This window comes from Nymphaea colorata, chromosome 1 (assembly GCF_008831285.2).
Source record: "Nymphaea colorata isolate Beijing-Zhang1983 chromosome 1, ASM883128v2, whole genome shotgun sequence".
NCBI lineage: Eukaryota > Viridiplantae > Streptophyta > Magnoliopsida > Nymphaeales > Nymphaeaceae > Nymphaea > Nymphaea colorata.
The window spans coordinates 6,973,458-6,987,154 of NC_045138.2; the positions used below are offsets into that span (position 1 = coordinate 6,973,458).

Here is a 13,697-nt window from a genome sequence, read left to right on the forward strand (position 1 = left end):
CGAGGAAGAGAGAGAGGCCTAATGACGTCTCTCATCTCTTTTAAAATATAAATTCCAAAAAAAAAAAAAAAAGTGGAACCACCTGATGCAAAAAACCACCCTCGACAGCACCTTGCGAGGGTGAGGATGTCGCGACAGCGATCTTCACTGTTTAGTAGGTATCTAAAAGAACGGAAAAATAAAGTTCATAAGCTTATGAAAAAATTAGGTGGGGCGTTGCGAGAATCGAACTCGCGACCTCTCGCACCCGAAGCGAGAATCATACCACTAGACCAAACGCCCGAACGTGTGATTAACCTGCAATGGTTTTAGTAACATAGGCTAACTTTGGAGCGACGTATTTATTCCCTTCTACAGTGGAACATTTCATGTCCATTTCCAATTTTCCTTGTACACATTTTCCTAATATGCTAGGGAGAAAGGTGGCTGAACATAAATGTTTCATGACATGGAAACAGGTATTCTGAAAATTTTTGAAAAAGGTGTACAAACTTTCGCTATCATAAAATACACAACTTTTTAAACATTAATGGAAAATGTAACTAAACTTTGCACCATTTACAAAAAAAAAAAAAATTAAATGACTTTCATCAATTGAAGTGACTTGCTTGGAGGTTAGGCCCCTTACCTTTATTCTAATAAAATGGATATATACCAATACACCTTAACACTAGACAAAAACAAAGGATTGGCCCAACCCTTCACCAAAAAAATTAAAATGATACATAGCATAAAAACTATGCCTATACATTGAATTCAGCAAACTATTTATGAGTCAGCATGCTCTAGGTTAACTGTGACTTCTCCCTGTTTTACCAAAATCCTTTCCTAGAACCCACCAAAGAACCCAAACCAGGTAGCATTTGTCCTTCTTCCTTCAAAAGTTTGTCGTGTTTTCTTCACTCAATTTTTAATTAGGGAGACTATAAAGTAATCTCCACCATATTCCTTATGAAATCTCAGAATGCGCTCCAACACCTCCATTTCTCCTTCATGGATCCTGCCCTTGTCCTAAATAATCACCATACAGCCCATAAGCCCATTAACTGCATAACTGAGGCCAGCTATTTTCGGTCCGAGTCTGGTATGTGCTCTTACAATGTTAATTAATATTCCACTCCTATCTGAAACAATAGTGTCAATACTATAAAGCCCAGTTTGCAGCCAAATTCTCAGTTTAAGATCAGTCTCTGGTGACCATTTAACGGAGGAAAAGCTATATATACAATTCCTCCAAACTTCTTTTTTGAACCTATTAATCCGAGGTTGGACACTGTCGTAAAAACAACTTTCATCAATAAAATCATTAGTTTGGCTAACATTAGTGAGATGAGAGAGAGAGGGAGAGAGAGGAGCGCCATGACTGTCCATTGTCTCAAATGGAGAGTTAACGAGAACCATCTGATGAAAAGATTGGACGGTTCAAAACCTTCTTTTCTTTTCTTTTTTTTGTTTCCCCTCCCCGACTGCCTCTCCCACCCCTCCCACCGCTGGCCCGCCTGCCAGCAGGCCCGCCATGGTTCCGCCTATCAGCATGGGGAATGGCACCGGTGGATAGGGATATCAAAGGATCATATTTGAATTAGATATTCACATATTCATATTTGAATTCGAATTTAAATAAAGAAAAGTCATATTTGAATCAGAATCCAATTCCAATCTGATTTTTATATTCATATCTGAATCCAAATCCAAATTTTGAACTAGATTTTGTCAATTTTCAAAATTTAATAGCAAGATATTTGCCTAAAAATGAATCTGATTCAAATCCGAATCCGATCATATATTTATGCATATCCGAATTCAATCAAATGTCAGTTATTAAATCCAAATCTGATCTGTTTTCTTAATCAAATAATAATCTTTTTTCATATCCAATTTATTCAAAATGGTTTGGCCAAATATCCGATTGAAATCAGATCTACTAACATCCGGCATGGGTGTTGTAAATGAACATCTTTAAACATTTATTGTGGTATACATATAAGTACCCCACCAGATATGAGTATTTTTAAACGAGTGTCTCTCTAGCCAATTTTTCTGGCTCTGCCACACCTCCAACCAATTTTGCCACCCCTCGACCATTTCACGGGCAAAATCATGTGTTTGGTCATGGGCACACATAGAAGCCACACATTCCTTCACCGCATTTTGATGATGTTCATGCTTGGGAAGCGCGTTCGTCTGAAATTGAGTTTCTTAAGTTTGACAAGAAGAGATTCCATACATGGGTTTTAAAAGCAGAACAACATTTTATCTGTCAAGTCTGATGGAATTGAAGCAACGGAAATGGTGACCTTGTTCAACTCTGTATCTGCGCAGCAACATGCGGTTTGTAGCAGCAAGGGAGAGGCAGCTAGCAGATCCTATATTCAGAAAAGAAGTAGAGAAGAGGAAGAAGAAGATGATGCAGGATTCAACCAGTTTGCTTCTATAAGGCTTGACGGGTTTAATCCTTTTGGGATTAAACCTAGATTAAGCAGCGCTGGGAACTTTATACCAGCCTCATAGGTTTTCCGATTTTCTAGCTAACGGTGATCGTTTATTTTCGACGAGAGGGAGTCTCTCTCTCTCTCTCTCTCTCACACACACACACACACATTGATAGACAAACACAAGATCTATTTTAAGACAATATAGGTTGTTTTACTTGGTTGAAAACTTATTATTCATTATTTATTCGCTTTTGTTCACAAAAAAAAAAAAAAAATTCTAAACCTACTTTCAGTTGTTGATTTTTTGGCTAATAGCAATAATCTTTGGTACATTTCAAATTTAAGTGATTTAGAACCCGGCCTTTACTTAACCAACGTGTAGATCTGGTGTATCGGTTTCAATTTATTGGAAAGAAAAAATTATTTCTAAACCCAAAAGGAATAGCCAATTGTACGTGCAACTGAGTGCATGCATAGATATCCCTGCAGTTCAAGACTTAACTTTGTAGGAATAACTCTTGGTTTTAACTTGGGACCTCTTTTCTAAAGTTGTACTCAGCAAAGGATTGCGTAAAAAATAAAATAAAATGAGACGAAGAAAAATTTCATGAGGCAGGCCGAATTAAGTTTCTAAATTTTGACTAGGGCCGAAATATCATTTTTTTAAATTTTTAAATAAAACAATTAAAAAATTTAAAAAATTACATGTAAATTTTTTTAAAAAAATAAATTGAAGTAGGGTGAAGGCCTATGCAGGCCCTACATTGGCTCCGCCCTTGGATAACTGTGTCTCATTTTGCTTTGCAATAAAAGTAAGGATAGTTTTGTCAGTTTGACAGTCTAACTCTAACCACATGCAAAATATGCACCACGAGGGAGCCCAATTATAGTTTTAAAATTTTGACAAGAGCCGCTTCAAAATTTTTATATAATAAACGAAGTTTTTAAAATTTTACCCAGAAGTTGTGCGCTCAAATAGAAAGTAACTTTCATTTGCACTTTTAAAAATATCAAAAAATTAAGCGGGGCTTTTATGATTTTTTTTCTTTCTTTTTCTTAGAAGATCATTTCATTGCTGCAAAGAGTTTTCTTAGTTCTGCTTTCACATTCATAACTGCACCGAAGCTTTGGTACCACTTAATGAATTAGGAAGCAAAGCATCGTCTTCTCCATGCTTTCTTGAATCCTGAGAGGAATCTGAACCAGGCAGAAAGCGTGAGAGCAAGGCAAGCATCATCTTTCCAAATCTTAACAACTCGAAACCGGGCAGGAATCTGAACGGAACTCTGCAATATGAAGCACGAATTTTGCAGGATTAATGGCATACAGAATGCAATCCAAGTTGGCTTACTTCACCGAATGAAATGAACGGTCTCAAGTCAATTTGTATATTTTGAAGATGAATTGATCTGAAACCGTAGAGCCATTTGTTCCACCAGTTTGGTCCTCAACAAGATTAAGAAGAGGCAACAAGGAAGGTTTAACTTGAAATCCATGAATTTGAAGATGCGAGGTTTTCAAATTCATGGTATAATCCTCGCAACTTAGATTTGTGCATCTTTGAAACATAAGATTTCATATTTTTTGTTCAAAATCAAGAATATAAGATCCTAGGACCTAATATCCCAGATCTCAACCAAACCCAATATCACATTGAGAGATTACAATAGGTATCCTATTCAGTCAGATTTTGGAAATCTAATATCTTGGAGTTTTAAACGGCGAGGTTTTTCTCGGGTATAATACGGCAAGCTTGAAACAAATGGGAAAAATACAGTGAATTTTTAAAAAACTAAAAATAGAGAAAAATAAACTAAGTGAGAAACTAATACGAGTTTTCAGTGACTCTCATATAGAACAAAGAGAAGATAAAGACTCCAATCTGCCTGGTCCAAATAGTAGCCAAGATGGCCAGCTGTGCATCTTTGCATCTCAAATGCAAGTTCAAGCCCAAGTAGGAGGTATCCATAATTCAATGGCCCAATTTAACCAGGACCCAGTGTTTGATTGGTAGAAAAATACAAAAAAAACTTAGCAAAAGTTAGGAAAAAACAGAATTCATCACATCCATTTTAAGTTGTGCCATCTAATTGGTACTTCTTGTCAAGGCCTGAAGATAAATCTGAAACAACAATGATGGATTGTGCCCCTTATCTTTACATGTGCACTAGTGATGTTCCTGGTGAAGATTCCTTCCTCTTTAGATATTTTAAATGTTGGTCCACCATGGGTGTAAGCAGGCGCGGAGCCAAGGTAGGGTCCGCATGGGCCTTGGCCCCACCTCAAATTTAAAAAAAAAAAATTACATGTAAATTTAAAAAAAATTCACTTGTTTTATATAAAAATTTTGAAAATGATATTTCGGTCCTAATCAAAATTTTAAAACTTTAATTCAGTCTGCCTCACAAAAAAATTCTGACTCTGCCCCTGGTTGTAAGAAAGTCATTTGCTAATGCATGGGCTATAGAGATTTTGGGCTGCCCCGTGGTTAGGATGCAGCTAATCCAAGATTCTGAAGGCCACTTAGATGATCGTTTGGAGAGGAAGCTAAATGAAGAATTGCAACTCTTTTCAGGAGGAAGGAAGCATGTGGAGGCAGAGATCTAGAATTCGATGACTACGGGAGGGTGACTGTAATATGGCCTTCTTCCAAGCCATTGCCCATGGGTAGGGTAGAACACCAGCCGAGTCGAGTCAGAATTCATTCAGCTCGAGCTTAGCTTGACTAATGAAACTTCGAGCACGACAATAGCTCGTCAAAAGCAGTTCGAGCTCGACTCGGCAGTTACATGTTGAGCTCGAGCTCAACTCGATTAAGGCTTGACAAACTTGAATGAACTTTTATGATAACTTATATATTTAATTAATGTCAATATACTAATTTTTTAATTAAAAAAACGAGTTGAATATTTAAAAAATTCTTACACATCATTTTCGAGCCAAGTCGAACTTTAACCGTTTGAGTTCAGTGAACTTGAACTCAACTCGATTATTTAAACAAATCGACTCATGAACTCGAGCTCGACTCATTAAGCAAATGACTCTGTCACGAGTCGAGCACTCGTTGTCCATGGGCGTAGATCTAAAAACTATATTCATGAAATTAAAGCAGATGGTATCACTCTTAAGGACCAAGAAAGGACTTTGAAGGCCTGTTGCAACTTTTATGAGGAGGGAGATGGGTTTTTTTTTTTTCCATATGTTTAAGGTGGTCCCTTCGTTTCAAAGGAAGAGAATTCTTCTTGGCAGATGACCAAGTCAGAAGCAGGGGCGTAGATAGGTGGGGACTCCGTGGGTGTGGGCAACTTCATAAGTTCTTTTATTGGTTCTTATATATATAATTTAGTTTATTGTATATTGACTTGGCATGTGTTAGTTTTCGCAAAAGGTAGGCACATTTAGATTTAAACCAACAACTGGAAAGACCTTCTCAACAGGGCCCCAGCTAGAAAATTTAAGTTGAGGTGCTCTAAATTTCTAATTCAAGATCGTCAATATCGTTAGGGCAGCATTATATAATGAGCAAAAAATTGAATGCATCGATCTTAAAATTATATATATATATATATATGAAGAAGCATTTCTCCTTTTTTTGATACTTTTTTTCTTTAATTTTTTGTGCATGTTAAATTGTAATTTTTATGAATGGATTGATGGGATATGAGACCCTCCTCCGCGTCTCAAGGGCCTTTTTGGAAACTTAGTTCCCCTGAATTTAATAGGTATTTTGCCTTTTAAAAAAAAAAATTTGGTAATTTTGGAAAAAAAAGTAACTTTTTTGTCATTTCCCTTTCGTCTTTTTATGTACAGGGGTCTTTAACTAATATTTTAAATATTAAACATGTAGTATGAGGGTCCAAACATATAACCTTATCCGATTAGTTATAATTATATTTTAAATAATTAACCTTATCCGATAAAATCTAATTATAATATGACAGAGTGGCTAAGACAAATGTGAGCTGGTGGTGGGGAAATTGCTAAGGACTGAACATCAAGCAGGACTCTGACCGCAGCTTGGGCTCGGCCCAGCTACCCGAAACTTGGGCTCAAGGCTCTGTTCAATATATATATATATATATATATATATATATTACTTAATATAATTTAATATATAAATATACGTAATTATAATAATATAATAATGATAATAATAATAATAATGAGTCATTCGACCAATTGAAAGAGGCCCATAACCCAAGTTTAGGGTTTCGGCCTGGGCCAAAGTCAGGCTAGATATCCAACCTGATGCACGACGCTAGTAATTAAAGCTGCCCATTGGGTCGGAGCGCCGCCAGGTACTTGGTTCCTGCCCCGACTCGGGCTCGAGCTCGGGCCCAAGAAAATGGGACCCGGGCCGGTCTGGGTGGACCCGATTTGGACTCCATAATTGGTTTTAAATTTGTTTATATACATTATATATATATATATATATATATAATATTCTATATTTAAAAAAAATAAATTTAAACGAGTCGGGCTGGGCCAATGCCCAGACTTAGGAGGACCAATCCCACATAAAGTATATGTTTTCATATTAATACCTCATTTATTTAATTTTTTGCATGCTAACTGCCCCTTAAAACGTGTAATTTAAAGTGTTAGAATAAAATTACTTAATATACAAGAATAAGAGACAAGCGTAACCTGCATGCTTTTTGATATGGCTAAATGAAATTATAATTGCATCAACTATTTTTTAAAATGTGGCTCCATTAAAAAAGAAAAAGAAAAAGAAAGAAGGATAATGGGATCGAAAAAGAAGAGATGCTTCCGAGATTGTAGTTAGTATTTAAACGGGTTGGATACGAGTCAGGTTTAGATCCATGCATGTCCACGTGCATCGCTAGATATCGGATGTATCTGATTATCAATTGGATCTTCGATCTATTTAGTTACATTTGGTTAATTTCATAACTGAATCAAAACTCCAGTTCCAATACGATTCAGAATCAATTGTAATCTGGCTTGGTTACATATCAATTTTGGACCTCATGCTAGTCGGATTCGATTTTTCTTTTTCAAAATAAGATCCGAACATTAGCACCAACCTAATATGATTTGCACATAATTAATTGAGCTCGACAGAAACTGGATCCGACCCAAGTCTGAACGATTCACATCCAGAATTGCAAATCACAAATAATTGGATTCAAAGCTAATACAAGAACCCGACTCGTCCACTTAGTCTTGCATTAGTTCCGAGGAGCACGACCTCATGGGCATAGCTGGTGGATTCACGGACTGATGAAAGTCTGGTCATCAGCTCGATTCTCACGAGTTTCCTACTTTTATTGAATTGCAAATGATGGATGTGATGCACTTAATTGATGAATTTCTTATTTTCCATCCAAACCCTGAGAGAGCCCTGAACATGGAAGGTAGGAAAGGGGCGATGGAGGTAAACTTGGGCATGGGGCCCAATTCGGCCCGATTTATTTTTTATATATTCTTTGTTTAACATTGATATACATTTTATTATTAAAAATATATTATATATTTAATTTTTTTTATTTTATATTAAAAAAAATATATATTTTTTTTAACCAGCCCGAGCTTGAAAGTCGGTATTGGGTTGAGCCTGGACTCAATCTTCGGGTGTTGGCCGGGGCCAGACTCGAAAGTCGGGTATCAAGTCTGGCTCAAACTTGATTTTTGGATGTCGGGCTACTCCGATGCCCAGACATGGGCTTCAACTTCTTCAAGGTACCTCCATACTCAATCTTGCATTTCAAAACCATATCTCCATTTTAGGTGAGATTCCATTGGGGAAGACCGGGTCGGACTCAAAATCAAACCCACAGAGATCTGGATTGAAAACGGATTGATGTCCGACCCGATCCGTCTCACGGAAGCGTGACGTTGTCACAATCATTGTGTGGACCCCCAACAAAAAAACAAAGAACAGATGAAAAGTCAGATGCAAAATCAATCGATATTTTAAGGAAGACTTGACTTAAGGGGGGGGGGGAATATGTCAATTGTCATTTTATTTTATTCGTTTAGCTTAAACCAAAGCCGATTGTTGCACTGAGTAATGATGCGATAAGGAGGTGTCTTATATATTGATGGTGGGAGCACGTCCATTTCTTTCTTTCAGATCCCCAGCAAAATTTGTGGCCTCACAATAAGGCCATGTTTGTTAAACTAGATCAGAAGTTTGTGGAGGGAAACATGGATACGAGATCCAGATTTTCTCTTGTTTTAGGGATCCATTGTTTGTTTAAATAGTGGGTCCAACAATATATGAGACCAAAAGTGAAGTCTGGAGTGATCTTTAGTCACCAAGATACAGTGGCAAGGTCAAGGCGGAGCTAAAAGGGGGCCGAATTAAAGATTTTAAATATCATTTTTCAAAAATTTTATATAAAACAAGTGAAAATTTTTAAAATTTATATTTAATTTAAAAAAAAATGAGGTGGGGCCAAGGCTTAAGCGGACTCTATACATATAAATAAAACAACCAGCAGCGCTATGTCCTTGGGGTGCTCGCACATCTTTAGGGGCACCAATACTTATAAATAAACAAACCCCTAAAGACACCAACATGAAAATTTAAAAAAAAAATGTGAAGATCCCCACTTTGTTTAAAGAGTGGACCTCACGTAGTGTGGATTTCGAATGAGCCTCGGATCAAAATTTCCCAACCTATCAAGCACCATCACAGGGTGCATTTTTTAAGCCAAGGATCTCAAACCTTTGGTGATTAGGGACACCATGAATATCTGTAGACTTCACATTTTCACTTCTTATGGAAGTCCATTGTTTGTTTAAAGAGTAAGTCCTACAAAACAAGGATTTGAGATCTATGGGCAAACAAATCCACTATAAGGAGGTGTCCGGCAAAAAAAACACCAATACACTATTTCATAAATCTGTCCTAAAAAATGCAATAGATTCATAAAACACTACAATATAGCCCTCTACGCCCCTTCTTGTCCTTTCTCCATTCTAATGGAAAAAAAAAATTACAGTCACCCATCAACGGAAGGCATGAACTTAGGAAACCTGGAGTCATGGGGCAGTTTTCATATATATATATATATATATATATATATAACCCCCACCCCAAAAAAAAAAGTTAATGCATCTTGCTACTGACTATATATATATATATATATATATATATATATATATATATATATATATATATATATATATATATGACCCCTACCCCAAAAAAAAAAAGTTAATGCATCTTGCTACTGACTGCTTTTAATTAAAGTGTGACAAGTGTTGCTTTGACTGCTTTTAATTAAACTGTGACAAGTGTTGCTTTGATGAGGGTCATGTCTTTTTCCCTCGTTAATTAGAAAGCAAATTATCTATATATTTAAAACTTGGTTTTAGGCTTGTGATTTTACAGTAGCGTCTTCGATATTTATTATTTGTGATTTTCTAATGAACGCTACTACGGGTTCAGTGCACTTTTCTATTTGAACTATGTTTTTACTTATTTTATCTATTTATAAATTCCAAACTTTTTTTCTTATGATATCTCTTATTTTTCGGTACTATAGTCATTTTCTTTGGGCTTTTATCACCTTAGTTTGTGCTTCGATTTATTGACTATCATATTAAAAAGTAATTGGTATTTGTCACTTTCATTGCCTTTGCATTTATTTTAATCAGCTATGGGAATTGTGTTCGTCATTTTGGTCTATATGTCCATTTTAGGCTTTAGCTAGAAGCTTCATAAAATGTGTCATTTTTATCATGTTTGTGTTTATTTTTATCATTTGTCCTTTTTCTTATCATGTTACCATAATCAAGGGTAAATACAGGCAATTATGAGCATGCATGAAAAATTTTTTTATGTTAATAAAATAAGAAATGTTGAACATGGGACAATATATTGCTCGTTTTTCTATTGTTGTATTTTTCTTCAATGATAATATAAGAGCTTTTAATATAACAACTATGTCATCTTTTGAAGGTCATTTGACAGTCTCGGATCTCATATGCTATGTCGGATCTGATGGGGGATCCGAAGGCATCACAAAACGTTTGATTTGAGATTCATAGATTAAGAGCCAAAATCCATTCCTCTCAGGTCCGACAAGTCGAATATATATATATATATATATATAGAGAGAGAGAGAGAGAGAGGGAGAGAGACACTGAATGATATGGATGGCGTGAAATGTCATCGGATTATATTCGAATCATAATACTATTTAAGTAGCTGTTTTTTCATATGTCCAAGAAGAACCTATATATACCATATCTGAATTTGGATTTGGATTTGAAAATCCAAATCCAATTTTAAGATTAGCAATATTGGAAACTGCTTAGATTTTTTAAATAGAACCCGGACTGCATTACAATGTTTCAAGATATTACAACTTTCAAAACTTATGGACATTAATTATATGATATTCATTTAAAACTATATCCAATTCAAATCTGAATTTGAATTTGACCAGATATTTACTTGAATTTGAATCATAATCTAATCGGATGTCATTTCCTAAATCAAAATCTGATATGATTCCTTAATTAGATATCAATTTTTTTTTTTTCATAGCCAATCTTTTTTAATCAGTTCAGTCGGGTATTCCACATCTAAATTAAAGCTTTTGGTTTTTTTTTTCTTGTGTATCAAAAGATTGTGGTTCCTTTTTCACGAGTAAATTTTCTGCATTATTAAATGCATGTGCTGTTGATGAAATAATTTTTTTTTATTGAATGTCATCATATATCGTTGGAGGAAATGAACGGTCATTTGTCTTCTTTGTAATATTTCATGACAAAAATTGATTTGTGCCAATCATATGCTATCCTCAGAAAATCTTATAAACTATAGTTTTTTTAGACAAGATCTTATTTATATATCAACAACTAGTGGCAAAGTAGGAAAGTTTGAGTCCATCTTATTATTGCAATTGATTGGGTGCATGTAGAGTTAATGTCTGGGTGCATGTAGAGTTAAGGTCCAGTGTGGACACCCCATTTAGCTGGACCTGAATCCCACACGTGACAAAATAAAAATTTTACAACGGTTTACACAAGCTAGGTGGGCAGTTGCCCACACCAACCCCATGGTAGCTCTATTACTGTTAACAATCCACTGCCTCGATAAAAAAGGCCCGAACGTTTTCTTATTTCCTTAACTTTGGGGTCTTGGGTTGCATCGAGGTTACGATACACCCATCAACTACAATGTTGCGACTTCATTATTTACTATCAAAACAAATAATATCCACAAGAATTGAACTGACTTCTTGATTGTGTTCAATGTCTACCTTGTTTTCACATGAGAGTTGTACACGAGCAGACAAGCGACTACAATGCATTTAAAGAGGAACGGCAGGTAATTGGATGTCTACTGGAGGCAGTTGAGCGTGCATTGAATTCACCACCAAAGTGAACCTATTACCTACCCATTATGGCTTCAATCCACAACAGTCTCTTTCTTTTGTTTTACACGCTCGAGAAAAAGATGGACATGTAATGATTTTTTTTTTTACCATGGTAAAACTAGTCCATCGGTAAAGGCGCCTTCGTAATTCATCATGGGAAGGTTGAAAGAATCATGGGAAGGTTGAAAGAAAAACAATAAAAAAAAGTTGTGAATTAATATTAGATTGTAAAAATATCATTCTTTTTTTTTTCGTTTTTCTTTCAACTTTCTATCATGACCTTTATGAGTGGGTTATGTGACTCTTGATAATCAGAATTAACAGGTAGTGATTTTATATATTAGACATTGATAGAAATCATCCATACTACCAATTTTAATGAGATTAAACAATAGACGTTAAGTTACAAATATAAAAGTTAAGTTATCTTTTCATAGTCCAAAATAGTACAATTCAAAATGGAGAGAGAGAGGAAACGAATGAGTTTTCTTAATTGAAACCATGTGTTTCCTTTGAAGGGTACTTCAGATTCTTGTAAAAACAACTTAATTTTTTTAGTCCCAACTTGATCCTTACTGTGTGATGTTCTTCGCATCGGCGATGTAAGTGATATATATATATACATATATATATATATATATATATACACACACGCACACACACACAAATGACATGCCGAGAATCGTCTAGGTCATCAATTTCATAAAATGAGAGAAAGGAGGTTAAGTTGCAAATATAAGCCTGGTAATTTGTTTCAAGAGTTTGAGATACCTTTCGAATGGGGTGGGGGAGAGAGAAAAAAAAAACATAGAGAGAGAGCATATGCTTGTTGTTGCCATATGAAAAATGCACAAGACTATGCCACTAAAAGTTGCACAAATTGTTGTCGAAAACATAATGAGCCGTTATTGCATCACAACTGTTTCTAATGCTCATGTTTTTCAGTGACAAATTTTTAATGTTTTAACCATCTAGTAGCATCCGCACCTAACTAAATGTATGTTAATGGTTTGCATATGGTGTAGTGCTTGGCTTGAATTCATATCCAAATAAGAAGTGTATCAAATATTATCAAACTGATGAATCCAGTTATATAAAAAATTTGGACTATAGATTTGTGTTTTACATCTAAATAGAAATTTTAATTTTAATAAAAATATGATGAGGCAATAACTCACTACTTGAATAGCCACAAACTGATCCTTATTGTCAAAGTTAGCTCCTTATTAAATGAATTCAAAATAATACTTTTGCATTTGTTTAACATGATAAGTTGCTACACTTTATGAACAACAATAACCCATTGAGAATGACCTTAATAAAAAAAAAATTGGGGCATGCAAAAATGTTTCATTTGGATCAATAACAAATCAAAAGTTACATTTACTTATTATATTTCAATGTTTTGAATAGTGCAGAAAGGTCATTCAACATTCAAGTGTGTAAATGACTTTAAAGTAGTGGCATATATAAGACTTGTGGAATTTTGATAACTATATGAGATTGTCACCCAGTTTGGTGCAAAATCAAACTAGCAATTACTGGATAAATTGGCATCTAGGTTGAAAGTAGATTTTATTTACAAATTATATAATAATTAAAGTTCATATTTAAGCATACAGTCTATGTTAATGCCACAAAGTTGTACATTGAAGGATGTGAAAACTTGACATTGCTAAAACAATAAAAAAATCACTACTACTTAACAGCATGGATTTTCAATAAATTTTTTTTCCTATGATTGCAATAAATGAAACTGTTTGACTTGCAATTCAATTTTTTTCTTTTGAATTGATGAGTCTAACCCTAGAAATTAAAAGAAAAAATGAATTAATTCAATGACATGCAAGTATTTTCTCAAATGGCATAAAATTGGTCTGTTAAGTACATCGGTACAAAT

General features: G+C 34.9%; 1 non-coding gene across 1 annotated transcript; it reads right to left on the bottom strand.

Annotated features, from left to right (window-relative positions):
* Positions 1 to 210: 210 nt before the first annotated feature.
* Positions 211 to 282, bottom strand: TRNAP-CGG (transfer RNA proline (anticodon CGG)). The gene has a single exon. It is a non-coding gene; the product is annotated as a tRNA-Pro (tRNA).
* Between the last annotated feature and the right edge of the window lie 13,415 nt (positions 283 to 13,697).